Source organism: Sus scrofa, chromosome 5 (assembly GCF_000003025.6).
Source record: "Sus scrofa isolate TJ Tabasco breed Duroc chromosome 5, Sscrofa11.1, whole genome shotgun sequence".
NCBI lineage: Eukaryota > Metazoa > Chordata > Mammalia > Artiodactyla > Suidae > Sus > Sus scrofa.
This window is the reverse complement of record NC_010447.5, coordinates 59,831,236-59,848,610: the sequence shown is the minus strand read 5'-3', so window position 1 is coordinate 59,848,610 and position 17,375 is coordinate 59,831,236. Positions and strand designations below refer to the sequence as shown.

The 17,375-nt window shown below is 43.3% G+C and overlaps 1 long non-coding RNA gene across 1 annotated transcript; it reads left to right on the top strand.

The window, feature by feature from the left end:
- On the top strand, positions 5,987-9,757 carry LOC106508340. The gene is made up of 3 exons (XR_001305131.2): positions 5,987-6,298; positions 7,289-7,517; positions 9,123-9,757. It is a non-coding gene; the product is annotated as an uncharacterized LOC106508340 (long non-coding RNA).

Sequence of the window (17,375 nt, the reverse complement as noted above, 5' to 3'; positions counted from 1 at the left end):
TCGAACCCACAAGCTCATGGTTCCTAGTTGGATTTGTTTCCGCTGTGCCACAACAGGAACTCCTAAACCCAAGCTTTTGATCATGGTTCACCAGGACCCCCAGGACCTGGCCACTTCCTACTTCTCACATCATCCGTGTCACTCTTTACTTGGCTTTTTTTTTTTTTTTTTTTTTTTTTTTTTTAATGGCCACACCTGAGGCATATGGAAGTTCCCAGGCCAGGGATTGAATCCAAGCCACAGCTTCCATAATGCTAATGCTGGGCCCAGGGTCGAACCCACACCTCCATAGCAACACAAGCCACTGCAGTCAGATTCTTTTTTTTTTTTTTTAAGGGCCACACCATGGCATATAGAGGTTCCCAGGCTAGGGGTCAAACTGGAGCTGCAGCTCCTAGCCTACCCCACAGATAGAGCAAGGCCAGATACCAGCTGCGTCTGCAACCTACACCATAGCTCACAGCAACACCGGATCCTTAACCCAATGAGTAGGGCCAGAGATTGAACCCACATTCTCATGAATACCAGTCCGGTATGTAACCCACTGAGCCATGATGGGAACTCTGCAGTAAGATTCTTAACCTACCGCGCCACAGCAAGAACTCCTTACCTGGCATTTAATACTGTGAAGCGCAGTTTTGAATTATTTGTAACTCCTGCTATGCCTTTGTTTATATTCTTCCCTCTATCTGGAATGCTGTTTTCTCTTCTCTCCCTTTTGTGCCTCTTTGAATCTCAATTTTTTTTTTTTTTTTTTTTTTTTTTGCCATTTCTTGGGCCGCTCCCGTGGCATATGGAGGTTCCCAGGCTAGGGGTCTAGTTGGAGTTGTAGCCGCCAGCCTACGCTAGAGCCACAGCAACGCAGGATCCAAGCCGTGTCTGCAACCCACACCACAGCTCACAGAATGCCGGATCCTTAACCCACTGAGCAAGGGCAGGGACCGAACCTGCAACCTCATGGTTCCTAGTCGGATTCGTTAACCACTGCGCCACAACGGGAACTCCTGAATCTCATTTTAGATTTGGCTCAGCAGCCACTTCCTTGGGGAAGCTTTCTATGTCTCACACACAGCCCAACCCGAGGGTCTTTCAGTCCATTCACTAGCCCAATTCAGGAAGTCTGTCTAAGGCAGAAGGTCATCAAAGGAAGAGCCCATGATTTCACAGGGTAACCAGCTCTAGACTGTTGTGTGGTCACATAAACCAGTTAAGGCCACTTCTATTCTGTTTCATGAGGGAGTCTATCAGTTCCTATTTCCCAGGTTTTCTGTGGCTGGTGGTTAAAATAGTATCCACCTACAGCTTCAAGATGGAGCATTAGAAGTTAGGAGTCTAGGAGTTCTTGTGGTGAACCGGACGAGCATCCATGAGAATATAGGTTCGATCTCTGGCCTCACTCAGCGGGTTAAGGACCCAATGTTGCTGTGAGCTGTGGTGTAGGTCGTAGACATAGCTTGGATCCAGTGTTGCTGTGGCTGTGATATAGGCCGGTGGCTACAGCTCCTATTAGACCCCTAGACTGAGAACCTCCATATGCCTTGGGTGCTGCCCTAAGAAGACAAAAAAAAAAAAAGTTAGAAGCCTAATTGAGAAATTTCTCTTGGCAGGTCCTACAGAGGCGATGCCTAGCTTTGAACTTTCACATCTCCTCTGGGAGAGGGAGTAGGGGTGAAAATGATGATGGGGAAGGACAGAGTTTGCCAACAAGCCATTGATCATTTCCTTCTCACTGTAATTTCTGAACTTTCTGGCTTTTCATTTCTAAACCTTCTACCCGTGATTCACTTCTTTCAAGAAACCTTCAAAATGCCTGTGGATGTCAAGAAAGAGAGGCAGGGAGTTCTTTTGTGGTGCAGTGGGTTAAGGATCCTGCGTTGTCACTGGAGTGGCTTGAGTCACTGCTGTGTCACGGGTTCGATCCCTGGCCCAGGAACGTCGAAATGCCGTGGGTGCAGACAAAAATTTAAAAAAAAAAGAAAGAAAGAAAAAGAAAAGGAGGAAGCATAGTTAAAGGAAAGGATGTAGTCTCTGGTAAACCACATAAGGGTTAGAATTCAGCCATCATGGCTACAGTTACTAAGTAAGATTCCAAATGTTTCCTTAATGCTTTTGGTAAATCTCTCTTTCTCCAAGACTGAAAAGTTCTATCTCTAAATACATAGATAGGAGATCCCTGATATGGAAGAAAAGATAGTAAAGGCTGATTCTGGGACCCTGCCCTCACTGAGCTTGTGGGAAGAAAGGCATGATGACATGAGTTTTTTACCCACATTCTAGCTCAGGTCTAGTGTGTTCAGTTTTCAATAGGCACTGTCTGTTTTTATGCACTTTAAAGGGTTCGATATGGTAACTGAATAAACACTGGGACACTGTCATGTAGTTCTCAGCCAAAAATTTATCTTGGGGAAGCACAAGAAGGAATTATCATTTGTGTGAACAAATCAGAAAAATAGATATGAATCAAAGTTGTTTCCACTGCAATGCTGGAAAGGAAAACAACAATAAAAATCATAGCAGCTATTGAGTCAAATTATCTTACCAGAGAGTTCCCATTGTAGCTCAGCGGAAACGAACCTGACTAGTAACCATGAGGTTGCGGGTTTGATCCTTGGCCTTGCTCAGTGAGTTGCTGATCCGGCACTGCCGTGAGCTGGGGTGTAGGTCACAGACGCAGCTCAGATCAGGCATTGCTGTGGCTGTGGTGTAGGCTGGTGGCTACAGCTCCGATTAGACCCCTAGCCTGGGAACCTCTGTATGCCGCAAATGCAGCCCTTAAAAAAAAAAAGGCAAAAGACAAAAAAAAAAAAAAAAAGAAAAGTTACCATACATTGTTATGTTTACAAACACAGCATACAGTTAAATTTTTTTTATTGGCAGTTGAGTACAGACCTGGAAATACAAGAACAAGAATAGAGTGGTGAGAGAAAATTGGTTTGGTTAGTTTTAAATTTACTTTTGCTTTTTTTTTTTTTTTTAAGGCCGCACCTGTGTCATATGGAGGTTCCCAGGCTAGGGGTCAAATTGGAGCTACAGCTGCCAGCCTACACCACAGCCACAGCAACACCAGATCCGAGCCACATCTGCGACCTACAAACCTACACCACAGCTCACAGCAATGCTGGGTCCCCCTAACCCACTGAGCGAGGCCAGGGATCAGACCTGCATCCTCGTGGATTCTAGTCGGCTTCGTTACCGCTGAGCCACGATGGGAACTCCCTACATTTACTTTATTTTTAAAAAGACTTTGTTCTTCTAGAGCAGCTTTAGGTTTTTAACTTGAGGGGTAGGTACTGAGATTTGCCACGTATCCCGACCCCCACGCATGCATAGCCTCCCCCACTGTCAATATCACTCTCTGGAAGGGTATCTTCCTTTCTTTCTTTTTTCTTTTTTTTTTTTTAACCAAGGATGAACCTACATCGACACATCATAATCACTCAATGTTCATACTTTCTGTATCTCAGAGTTCCCTCTTAGTGTTGTACATTCTATGGGTTCGAACAAATGTATAATGACATATATCCATCATTATAATATCATGCAGATTATTTTCACCGCCTTAACGCCATTAGATTCTTAAACATCTAAAGCTACATTAATTAATAGTAATGCTGAAATAGGCAGATCAATGGAAGAAGGTAGTCAGTCCAGATACGGACCCAAGTGCAAACAAAGTTTATACTAAAAGGAGCATACAAAACAGGAGGAAAAATATTCAAAAATCGGTGTTGGGATACAGGGTTAGTCTTTCAGGAAAAAGATAAAAGCAGAGCTATATTTTTCTCTGCACATTAAAAGTAAATTCCAAGTGGACAAAAAGCAAACATAAAAATGAAATCATCGGAGTTCATTTTGTGGCTCAGCGGAAACGAATCCTACTAGGAACCATAAGGTTTCAGGTTCAATCCCTGGCCTTGATCAGTGGGTTAAGGATCCAGCGTTGCCGTAAGCTGTGGTGTAGGTCGCAGACGAGGCTCGGATCCCAAGTTGCTGTGGCTCTGGCGTAGACCAGAGGCAACAGATCCGATTAGACCCCTAGCCTGGGAACCTCCATATGCCGTGGGTACAGCCCTAAAAAAAAAAAAAAGCAAAAATAAATCCATAAATGAATAAATAATCATTAAAGTACTAGAATAAAACAATGAATTTTTATATAATCTTGTCATGGAGAAAGCTTTTTCTAGGTGTGACATAAAATCCAGAAGTTAAAGATCAATAATTATGACTAACAAATGGAATTTGCTGATTAAAAAATCAACAAAGTCAAAGACAAACAATCTGGGAATAAATGGTTAATACATATGATGTCGGCACTAATTCCTTTAATATATGTGGAACTTTTAGAAATCTATAAGAAAAAGACCAATCATGTATAAAAAAATGAACAAAGAATATGAACTGGTAGTTCAGAAAAAGAAATATGAACGTCCCACTGCATATGCAAAGAATACTCCACCTCACCGCTAATTCAATAAATGCCAATTAAAATATCGACAAGATATCATTTATAATGTATCACATTGGCAAATCTTTAGGAATCCATATTGTCTGGCAAGTGGGGAAACATACACTACTGGTAGAAATACATATTTTGTAACTCTTTTGGAGGAAAGTTTGGCAATATCTGCCAAAATTCAAGTACACATATACTTAAGCTAGAGGTTTTTCTAGGAATCTGTCCTATAAAATCATACAAGCACAGAAAGATGTATAATCACTGTTGTGTAGCTTTGCATTGTTTAGCTAGTAAAAATAAAAAGTAAAACAAAAAGTAGACTGAAAAAAGAAAAACAACACTGAAGGAAGGAGAGTGTTCCATATACAATGATTTGAACTTAATTCCAGTACATACTGCCAATTGAAAAAAATGCACACAGTGTGTGTCATTTAACACAAATTGTGTAAAGATGAGAGTGGGATACCTATATCCTTGTTATGCGTCCCACATTTCTGGAAGCTACACAGTGGTTGAATCTGGGGAGTAAGTCCAGAGGCTTTACTTTTTATCTTACAATCTTCTTTGCTGTGGGAATGTCTTACCATGGGTACATATTACTTTTGAAATTAAAAGCTACTTTTTTTTTTTAATTTCTACAAGTGAAAAAGAGAAATTCCATCTGGTGAAGGAAGTTTTCTGTAGACAACATCGAATTTTCTTTTTCACCTCTCTTAAATAATACATGTTCAACTCCATTGAATAAATAGAAGATTCTAAATTTGGTCTCTCTGTCTAGCATCCCTCCATCTGCGCATCCTCCTATTCTTGATATTTGTTATAGGCATGGCATGGGGAATGGAAGGCACTGAGAATTTTTAGTCTGTCACCTTGTGTAAGACATAGTCAAACAAATTTGAAAACAAAAAGCTTCTCTAGAGTGAGTTCTATGTCTCGCTAATATTTTGAAACTTGATGTCCTTTCCCATAGATATTACAATGGGTTGAATGAAAATTCTGGGTGAGGGAGGGATTAAGAAAATTTCTGGAACCTGTATTAGACATTGTCATGTGGCTGAAATGCACACCTATGAAGATATCCCAGTAGCTCCTGTCACCTGCTGCTTGTGTGTGATAGACAGAGCTGGCAGGGAAAGGGAGTCCAGAGGCTTGGCCTGTGCTCCTGCCAGGATCACTGGCATCTGAGCAAGAATGAGAGACTGTGTTAGTCTTCATCTAGTTATCAGATATTAGTAAGAGCTTAATATATGCTAACCCCTTAGACTATAATATTAAATTCCACGTACCAATACCATACCACTGTATAGCATGAATACATTATGACATGATATAAAATACTACAAAATAAAATAAAAGATGCTGAGGAGCTGCCACCTGCATGAGAAAAACCAAGTTCTCCCAGTGGTTTTTTTTTTTTTTTTTTTTTTTAAGTCACACCCATGGCTTGCGAAAGTTCCCAGGCCAGGGATAGAACCAGAGTCACAGCAGTGACAATGCCAGATCCTTAACTGGTTGGCTAACCTGCTTTCTTGGCAAATTGATTAATGAGGACATTACTCAATATGCCTGGTTGTACAGCATGTCCAATAACATTGTGTTGATGGGGAGTTGGGTAAAAATATCCAGGAATTTACTACCAGTGGTGTGACCACTTGTTTGCTGAAAACATTAAAGAGGGAAATATGGGGAGCAGCTCCCTTGAAGAATTCCATAACCAGCCTCTTCCCCCGCCAGCAAACTGCCTCTTCTAAGCTGGGCGACAGCACAGGTGGAAACAAGAGAGCAGCCGTTTGGTTGGTGGGAGCCTGAGCTGCCCTGCCCGAACCTGGAGATACTGCACAGGTAGCTTTTCCCAAACCTCAAGGACGGAGGAGCTGGAGAGGCTGTCCAGCTCTGCATCAGTGGCAAGGAGAGAAGTGGATCTTGATTTAGGAGCAGAAACAAGGGAGAAAAGAAGCCTGAATGAGAGGAGGGATGGGAAGGTGGAGAAACACAATAGTAGGGCAGGAAACTGGGCAGCTAGTACCACTCCCATGTCACCTCTGGGACCCTGCAGAGGAGAGGGGAGAGGAGTGGGGAGAGAGGGGTTCCTAGAAGCTGGGACCTGGCAGGAAGGGAGCATGCCTGTAAGCATGCTTGCTGCAGCAGCCAGAGTAAAACTGTCAACAGTAAAATTCCATGCTGAGTGGGAAAGGAGGTTTTCCCAGACAAAACAAACTGGAGAAAATCATAGAGGTTTAGGGAAAGGATAATCCCCTCCCAGGATTCACTGACGGAAAACATAAAACAATAAGAACAACAGAGCAGAAGACAAGAACCCTCTGAAAAAGAAAGAGGATGAGGCACAGAGGAAGGGGCAAGAGAGCCCAGGCTGAAGTCAGAGGGGCCAAACACTGCGGCAAAAGACCAACATTTCTTTTCTTTTTTTTTCCTTTTCCTTTTTTTTTTTTTTTTTTTTGTCTTTTTGCCTTTTCTGGGGCTGCTCCTGCAGCATATGGAGGTTCCCAGGCTAGGGGTTGAATTGGAGCTGTAGCCGCCGGCCTACGCCAGAGCCACGTCTGCAACCTACTCCACAGCTCAGGGCAACGCCGGATCCTTAACCCACCGAGCAAGGCCAGGGATCGAACCTGCAACCTCATGGGTCCTAGTTGGATTTGTTAACCACTGCACCACGACAGGAACTCCAAGACCAACATTTCTTGCCCAACCCCTAAGGGCACATGCATCAGCCAGCACACGGCTGTCTTGAACTGGCAACAGTACAAGGCGCCAGGCTTGTTGGAGGAAGGCAGCATTACACAAGACAAAATGACTTTTCTCTCTCTCATTTAGAAAACTATCTAGAGGCTGGAGCTGAAATGTGAAGTAAATCTGTAAAATTCAAAATGACATCCATGTACTCCTGGTAAAAAGTGGAAGGAATGGGTTGCTACTTGTGTTTTGAAGCTCATCATTGTGAGAGCAGCACGGGAGTGAGGAATGGCTGCAGTACTGAACTCTTTAAGACATGAAGACATGACTTCACTGCATATAAAATGAGTCCTGTAACAAAACTGGCCAGGTGTGTAAACTCTCAGTTTCAATAATAGGTACTATCTTGTTGGGGAGACAAAGTGACTGTCTAAAGAGCTGACTTAAGGAGTTCCTGTCGTGGCTCAGTGGTTAACGAATCCAACTAGGAACCAGGAGGTTGCGGGTTCAATCCCTGGCCTCGCTCAGTGGGTTGGGGGTCGGGCGTTGCCATGAGCTGTGGTGTAGGTGACAGACTCGGCTTGGATCCCATGTTGCTGTGGTTCTGGCGTAGGCTGGCGGCTACTCCTAGCCTGGCAACCTCCATGTGCCTTGAGTGCGGCCCTGGAAAAAGACAAAAAGAAACAGAAATAAAGAGCTGACTTAAAAGGCAAAAATGAAAGGCACAAAGAGCTCAGTATTTGTGTGGAAAATATGTACATGCCTAGACAAAGTTCCTGTAGATTGCTGTGGTTATGTCCACCAAAAGTAGAAGACCCCAGAAAATGTTGGGCAGCAAAAAAAAAATGCAGAACAGAAATGAAAAGAGGATAATTATTGCACTCGGATTAAAATACAGACAAGCAGGGGAGTTCCTGTCGTGGCGCAGTGGTTAACGAATCCGACTAGGAACCATGAGGTTGCGGGTTCGATCCCTGCCCTTGCTCAGTGGGTTAACGATCCGGCGTTGCCGTGAGCTGTGGTGTAGTTTGCAGACGCGGCTCGGATCCAGCGTTGCTGTGGCCCTGGTGTAGGCCAGCAGCTTCAGCTCCAATTAGACCACTAGCCTGGGAACTTCCATATGCCGCGGGAGCGGCCCAAGAAATGAAAAAAAAAAAAAAAAAATACAGACAAGCAGGACTGTGGTTCCTCCACACACATCCACACCCACGGGAGATGGTACTGAGGCTGTTCTGTGACTGCTGCTGCAAAGGGAGGTGACAGTATCAGAAACTGTTCAGAAAAGGCCACTGCACAACTTGACAGGGCTCAGGCATGAGGAAAGTTCAGGAGTTCCCACTGTGGTGCAAGGGGCTGGGCGGCATCTTGAGGAATGCCTGGACACAGGTTCAACCCAGCCTGCCTGGCACAATGGGTTAAAGATGGAGTGCTGCAGCAGCTGCGACTTAGGTCACAGCCATGGCACAGCCCGGATCTGATCCCCAGCCTAAGAACTCCATATGCTGCAGGGCAGTCAAAAAGGGGGGGAAAAAGCAGTTTATCTTGGATATGTGAAGGCTGAGAAATAGCATGGCATGAGTCTCTGAAGACCATAAACTTTGAGGGCAGAATCAACATGGCTTATTTATAAAATAAGGATCAAAGGATGTCCTTTGAATCTTATTTTTATTTATTTATTTATTTTGTCTTTTGCCTTTTGTAGGGCTGCTCCTGTGGCATATGGAGGCTCCCAGGCTAGAGGTCTAGTCTGAGCTGTAGCCGCCAGCCTACACCACAGCTCACAGCAACGCCGGATCCTCCCTGAGCGAGGCCAGGGATCAAACCTGAAACCTCATGGTTCCTAGTCGGATTCGTTAACCACTGAGCCACGATGGGAACTCCTGAATCTTGAGATACACTTACCATACATATTTTTAAGGAACTATTTCACATAGCAAGCAAAAAAGAAAATCTTTTTTTTTTTTTTTTTTTTTAGAAAAGAAAATCTTTAAATGACTTGGACACGTTTATGAGTGGCAGAAACAGAAATGGTGACTCAGCGGAGCAATGCTACCTAAATTTTTAGGACAATCATGCTGTTCTACTAAAGGACTGTGTGGGTGACAAATACCATTAGCACAGTCAGATTCCATGTGGCCATACCTGCATTCCTCTGAGATAAATTTCACGCAAGTAGTTTTGGAAACTAAGTGATTTACTAATACTAATATTGTATTTTATCTCACAAATGATGAGGTGCTATACCATTCAAGTAACATCGTGTTGACTAAAGAAGACTGACATTAACTACTTTCAGACTTGAATGTTTTTGGAACAATTCTATGTATAAGAAGGTTATAAAAAGGTTTAAAGCTGTATCAAGGAATGGAAGACTTCTTATGCAGGTGAGGAAGGAATTGAAAGGAATTGAAAATAAATGGAGCTATGTCTACAATAAATGAAGATATATGTCCAAAAATAAATGAAAATACGTGACACCAAATGGAAAAATCAGACTATCCATAATGTTAAAAGTAACGCCAATGGAGCTCCCATTGTGGCTCAGTGGGTTAAGAACCTGACATAGTGTCTGAGAGGACGCAGGTTCCATCCCTGTCCTCACTCAGTGGGTTAAGGATCTGGTGTTGCCCCAGGCTGCGGTGTAGGTTGCCAATGTGGCTTGGATCTGGTGTTGCTTTTGCTGTGACTGTGGTGAAGGGCTGCAGCTGCAGCTCTGATTCAACCTCTAGCCCGGGAACTTCCATATGCTACAGCTTCAGTCACAAAAAAAAATAGAAAAGTAATGCCAGAAAGAAAAAATCAAAAGTGCTTACATCTAGCAATAGATAACACATAGAGGCAGGAAGTATTAACACATTCTCATCAATATTTTTGCAGCTTTTTGAAAATATCTTGAGGGTCCTAAGTCTAATAGGGCCCTAAATAGTAAGTTTCATTTTATTTTATTTATTTATTTTTCTTTTTAAGGCCACACCTATAGCATGTGGAAGTTCTCAGGCTAGAGACTGAACTGGAGCTGCAGCTTCTGGCCTACTATGCCACAGCCACAGGAATGCCAGATCCGAGCTGCATCTGCAAACTACTGTGCAACTTGTGGCAACGTCAGATCCTTAACCCACTGGTCGATGCCGGGGATTGAACCCGAATCCTCATGGATACTATATGGGGTTCTTAACCTACTGAGCCACAGTGGGAACTCCCCAAATAGTAAATTTTAGATTGCATTTATTTCCCCTTAGAAGTGGAGAAGATTGAGGCAAAATTTGAAGGAGTTAAGGTTATTCATAAAATGAGAAATGCGTCCCTTTCTGCTCTCTTAAAGTCACAGGTACCAAAACCATCCTTCCTTTGGATAACTCGGGATTTCAGTCATTTGTCCCTTAAAAATGCAAGATCTGGAGAGTTCTAGCCATGGTGCAGTGAGTTAAGAATCCAACTGCATGGGTTCCCATTGTAGCTCAGCAGGTTAAGAACCCAACTAGTATTCATGAGGATGGGGTGTGATCTCTGGCCTTGCTCAGTGGGTTAAGGACCTGGCATCGCCACAAGCTCAGCATAGGTTACAGATGCAGATTGGATCTGGCGTTGCTATGGCTGTGGTGTGGGCTGGTGGCTACAGCTCTGAATTGACCCCTAACCTGGAAACTTCCATATGCTGCAGGTTCAGCAGTGAAACGGAAAGGGAAAAAAAAAAAAAAAAAAGACTCAGACTGCAGCAGCTCTGGTCACTGGAGAGGCACAAGTTCAATCCCTGGCTTGGTGCACTAGATTAAAGATCCAGCATTGCTGAAGCTGTGGCATAGGTCAAATATGCAGCTTGGATTCAATCCCTGGCCTGGAAACTTCCATATGCCCCAAGTATGGCCATTAAAAAAAAAAAGAAAAAATTCAAGATCGGGGGTTCCCTGGTGGCCTAGCACTTAAGGGTCTGGCATTATCACTGCTGTAGCTTGCTCTGGCTTGTGTTTGATTCCTAGTCTGGGAACTTCCAAATGCTGTGGGCGAGGCAAGAAAATTAAAAAAAAAAAAAGATCTGGAAGAGGAGCGCCTGTCAGATTTTCATTTGACAAACAACTCTGGGTTTATCAAAAATTACACTGGGAACAATCTCAACAGTGAACTTTTTTTTTTTTTTTTTTTTTTGTCTTTTGTCTTTTTAGGGCTGCACCCATGGCATATGGAGGTTCCCAAGCTAGGGGTCTAATTGGAGCTGTTGCCGCTGGCCTACACCAGAGCCACAGCAATGCCAGATCTGAGCTGTGTCTGCGACCTACACCACAGCTCATGGCACTGCCAGACCCTTAACTCACTGAGCGAGGCCAGGGATCGAACCCGCAACCACATGGTTCCTAGTCGGATTCCTTTCTGCTGCACCACGATGGGAACTCAACAGTGAGCTTTGATGGAAGGAAGCTGCTTTGAAAGAAGGGTTTCTAAATGAAAATGCAGGCTGAGTTTGGTACTTACTCCATCACAAGTATCATGGTAAGTTTAAGATTCTTCAGGTCTGAGTCAGTAGAATGAAATGTGCCTGTCTTGTGTGTGTCTGTTGGGTAAACTCTCAAGAGAATTTTGAAAGCAGATACCTTGTCACTTGTTAATCCTCCTTCATCTCTCTCCTATCTCCCCTGCCCTAACCTTCATGGGCATCCAGTGTCTATTTGGCAGCTCTTTTTTTTTAAACTTTTTAGGGCCAAACCTGCAGCATATGGAAGTTCCCAGGCTTGGGGTGGAATTGGAGCTACAGCTGCCGGCCTAGGCCACAGCCACAGAAACACTGGATCTCAGCCTCGTCTGTGACCTACACTGCAGCTCACAGCAACGCTGGATCCTTAACCCACTGAATGAGGCCAGGGATGGAACACACATCCTCATGAATACTAGTTGGATTTGTTTCCACTAAGCCACAACAGGAACTCCTTGACAGCTCTTTAAATTTTCAAAGCCCCAGCAGAGCAATCAGATCTACCCAGGTCTCTCTCCGCCTCAGAACACCTATCCTTCAAAACCATATACATCGTTCTCTTTTCTCCCTAACTAAACCTAGTCTTTAGGTAATAAGTACAAGAATTTAAGGAGAAAAAAAGCACATTCATACTAAAGTGTAAATGACTAATAGTAATGCTTAACAAGCCATCTCTTATAAATAGTTGTTCAGTTTTAAACAATAGCTTATCAGATAAGTAAGTTAACTCCTATTATTTCCTCAAATAAGGGCACACTTTAGTCTTTCCTCCTGGATGAGTTATATATATATATATGGCTTAGAATTTTCAGTAGGAACAGTAGTTAGGACAACATTGAGAAAAGCCATTGCTGAGTTGGAGGTGACGCGTTCAGTGTGTTGGTGAAGGGGAAGAGATAAGGGAAAGTTTGAACATGGAAGGTTTTTCCGTTCCTTGAGCTTCATTTTCTCTTCCTTATTTTTATGCTGATCAGGTTTCTTTTTCCTTCCTGGTCAACAGGCTGTTTTAGTCCTTTTTAGCATTATTTATTTATTTTGCTCCTGCTGACAAGCTGGAAGCTGAATTATGTGCTCATTCTGAAAATGTCCTTTTGGGCTCTTGCCTCTGAACTTTCTAGCCAGTGCAGAGAGTAAATAGGTACTGTGCTGGATGCAAATGTAGGCATATTTGCCCGTGTAGGCCAAAGGGGCGGGGGGCATTTTGCAAAATGCCTTTAGAACAGAACCAAACCTTTGAGATGGAATCTTTTATAGCCTCATGACAATAAGCTAAACTTTTCAAAAAGAAAAAGGACAGAGGAATACTTATCTATGAAATACGTTGGGAAAAACACACACACACACACAAAACAAAACATGACTAATACTTCAACAGTGAATTCACCTCAAGCATTTCATGAATTTCACATGACCCACCCACTTTTTCTCGGTACCTCTGAAGATTACCATATCAGCAGCAAGAATACTCTGTTGTTTGACTGCCAAATTTACATATCAACGTAGCCATGGCATTTCTGAATGTAGAATATTGTACTGTTCCCCTTGTTTGTGGTTTCTAAAGAAGGTTAATTTTGTTCCCTTACCCTCCTCACTTAATCTCATGCCACCCCCTACCTCTCTTCAATCAGTGGTTTGTTTTTTTTCTTGGAATAGTTTTCCTCCTTTTCTTTCTTGCTCTCTGTGTCATAATCAGAACTATCCACAAATTCACTGTACAATCATGCTGAGTTTTAAACATTTTTATCACTCAACCACAGAGGATCAACTCTTTGAAAAGACAAGCCAGGGACAGAGAAGCAACGACGGGTCACTTCTGGGGTGACTCCAGGAGACTTCTTCCCCAAATGTATGGTGTGTGTGAAGGTGGGGCAGAAGCCACTGTGGGAGATTTCACGGCCACCTTTGCTGCTTTCTTAGCAGGTTTTGTTTTTAAAGGAGGTGCGTCTAGCAAAAATTTGCAGACCAGCATTGAATCAATATTCATTTCCACTGAACATTTGGAAAGGGCTGGATCATTTTTAAACTCTTAGACTCTTATGTGTCAAACTTCATGGAAAGCCAGCTGGAGCCTCGCAAGCTATTTTAATGAGCTTCCTTTCTCTCTGATGTTCCCCAGGGGCTCTGTGCCAAGCAGACCCATGTGGCCCAGGGAGTAACATGATCATCTTGGCCCTGTTTAGACACCTGTGCTCTTTTAGCCAAGTGGTAAGGGGAATAGAAGAAAGAGAGATGAGAGCATGGAAGGCATGCAGATCCAGTGGGAGTGGGTGTGTGCCATGCTGCTTAGGAATTTACTACAAGAAACCACACAGCAACAGCAGAGATTTGATGCATCACAGGCCAAAAGTGCCTCTATGTGGGGTGCCTGAAAGCACATAAAATGCGCTTCTGTGTGTGTTGGGGAGGGAGAGGTTGGGGGGAGAGAGGGAGGCGAAAATTATATGCATTTTTAAAAGGATTTGCATGCTTCAGCGGTTTCCTTTGAGAAGGCAATATAGGAAGAAAAGATTGAAAACTGTGGATACAAAATATGCCCAGGACCCCAAGGGTATTTTATTTATTTATTTATTTATTTATTTATTTATTTATTTATTTATTATTTATTTTGCTTTTTAGAGTGACACCTGGGGCATATGGAGGTTCCCAGGCTAGGGGGTCAAACTGGAGCTGCAGCTGCTGGCCTATACAACAGCCACAGCAATGCGGGATTTGAACTGCATCTGCGACCTACACCACGGCTCCCAGAAACACCAGATCCTTAACCCACTGAGTGAGGCCAGGGATCAAACTTGTGTCCTCATGGATGCTAGTCGGATTCACTTCCACTGAACCACAACAGGAACTCTTCAAGGGTATATGCTTCATCTAAGCTTCTTCCCACCAGTAAAAAAAAATTGCTGTGGGAGTGTCTGCTGTGGCACAATGGGATAGGCGGCATCTCTACAAGACCAGGATGCAGGTTTGATCCCTGGCCCTGTACAGTGGATTAAAAGATCCAGGGTGGCTGCAGCTTCAGTGTGGGTTGCAACTACAGTTTGGATCTGATCCCTGGCCTGGGAGCTCCATATACTGTGGAGCAGTCACAAAAACAAAAACAAACAAACAAAAAAACCCCAAAAAGCTGTATCCACTTTTCCTTTCCCTTGAATCAGTCTGATGTTCGGTTCTGGCTACCCACTCTGAACAACTTAGCACATAGATATTAAACTTGACCTGTATCATTTAGTGATTGTTCCTAGTCTCCTGTATGTGTGAATTTCTCCTTCCTGGGTTACAGACACCTTGAAGATTTATACGAATACTTTCTTTTGTTCTTCCTCACCTCTTTATTACCAATTCTGGGTACTTCTCAGCAAATGGTTGCCATATGACTACACAATACTTCTTCATAAGATTTTCTTCCCTTTACTAAGTCTTAATTTATGATGTGATTATGGTTTATCTTTATACATTATATTTTTAATAAATAACTAAAGTATTTCCACACTTTCTAAAGTGAACCTGCTTATAGGTTTGTTTGTTTGTTTTTAATATAAAGTCCTATTTTAACTGTGTGGTATTTCAAATGTACAGAAATGCAAAGAAAACAATACACCACACTCTCCACCATGAGATTTTACGTATTTGCCTCACCTCTTTAAAAGTTAAATATACAGCTAACCACCCCAAGACCCTCTCCATCCCATTCCTCTCTCTCCTTCCCTAGGAAAAAACTGCTCTCCTGAAGCTGGTGTACATACTACTTGTCTGGCATATGTTCAGAGTTTCACTACCTGGTTCAAAAGGTCTTAGTCCTTCTTCCTGAGGGCTGGGTGATTGAATCTGGTGACAGAGAGGCAGAAAGACTTTCTCAGCAGGGATGCAGAGAGAGTGGCAGAGGACAAACCCTGGGGGAGAGGCAGTTCCAGCCAAAAGATGAGCGTAGCTGGGGAGGAGAGATAGGGCATCAGAAGAGGAGACTAGCAGGAGGTGGAGGGGGCTCGTGGAAGAATCAAACAAAAGTGGTTTAGGTGAGGGAGGAGGAGAGCCTGCAGGAGCACAGACCTTTGCTCCCCTGATCTTCAGCAAGGATGTGGCTAGGGTCTCTGAGACCCCCTGGAATGCAGTTTGGAGGTTACCAATGCCTCCATCCCCTTGCTGGGCAGGAGGTCGAAACCTCACAACATGACTTGACCATGTGGTATTTACTTTTTTTTTTTTTTGGTTGCCCTTTGTCATATGGAGCTCCCAGGTCAGGGATCAGATCCAAGCCATAGCTGCTATCTAAGCCGCAGCTGTGGCAACACCCGATCCTTAACCCATTGTGCTGGACCAGGGATCAAATCTGCTTCCCAGTGCTCCCAAGATGCTGCCAATTCCATTGTGCCACAGCAGGAATTCTGGTGGCATTTACTTTTGAGGAACTGACTGGCTTTAGTTCCTCTGAAGTGTTGTATAGATCGGACAGAGATGATTCAACTTTCCTTTATTGCTCTTCCTCAATTTGGAGTTGCCAGTTAAAACAGAAGACACTTGGTTAAATCTGACTTTCAGATAAGCAGCATTTCTTAAAAAGTAAAAGTGTGTCTCAAGTATTATATGGACATACTTGTACTAAAGGGGTATTTGTTTGCCTGAAATTCAAATGTGAATGTCCTATATATTTATTGCTAAATCTGAGAACTCTACCTCAGCTGAATTTTGGAAGAGTTTAACAAAGCACTTTAGGAGTCTGAAAAGGAGTCAAAAGGCTCTCCAGAAGAACGTTAATGAACACACAAACTTTGTCAAATTCTCAATGGCCTAACATAGGCCAAAACAAGAAGCTCACTGACTCTATTAAATCAGGATGACAAAACACTCTTCATTATTAATGATTGAGATGTAATTCACATACCATAATGTTCACTCATTTAAAGTACACAATTCAGTGATTTTTAGAATAGAGTTGTGCAGCCACCACTAAATACACTTTAGAAGTTTCACTGCCTTTAAAGAAACCTAGTACCCGTTAACAACCACTCCCCATTCCCTGCCTCCTCCCTCCTGCTGCTCCCCAGCCCTAGCCCCTGGTAACCACCCGTCAACTTCTTCTTCTTTAAATGTTACTATTCTAAAAAATTGCATTCTAAATGGAATCTATAATATGTGGCCTTTTGTGTCTGGCTTCTTTCACTTGGCATGTTTTCAAGGCTCATCTACATTGCAGCATGTGTTCCTTTTCATGGACTAATAATATTCCTTTGTATATAAATACAATTGGCCTATCCATTCATCCCCTGTTGAACATTTGGGTTATTTCCACCTTCCGACATTATGAATAACTCTGCTAGGACAGAACATTACTGCACAAGTCTTCGTGGGGACACAGAGTGTCATTTCTGATGCAATTGTTGGCCATGTGGTAGCTCCACGTCTAATACTGAGACTAACTCCCAAATGTTTTTTCCAAGAAGCTGTACCATTTTACATTCTAAGGGTTTGTTTTCTTTTTTTAATTTTTAAAATAACCTTCAGAGTTTCCTCGGTGTCCCTAAAAACGGCCCGCTCCCAGGGCCGCCCCTACGGAGCCCCAACGGTCTCCTCCCAGCGCCCAGGCCGCGGGAACCGGGGGCCCAAACACCCCCCCGCCTGCACTGTGGGAAAGGTAGTTTCGGCCCCTCCTCCACAGCGCTCCCCGTCCGGAAAACAGACGCCATGCTGAGGCTCTGTGGACATTGTAGTTTCCTTCCTAGTTAGCCATGCAGAGACTACGTTAAGGAAAACTACAATCCCCAGAATCCC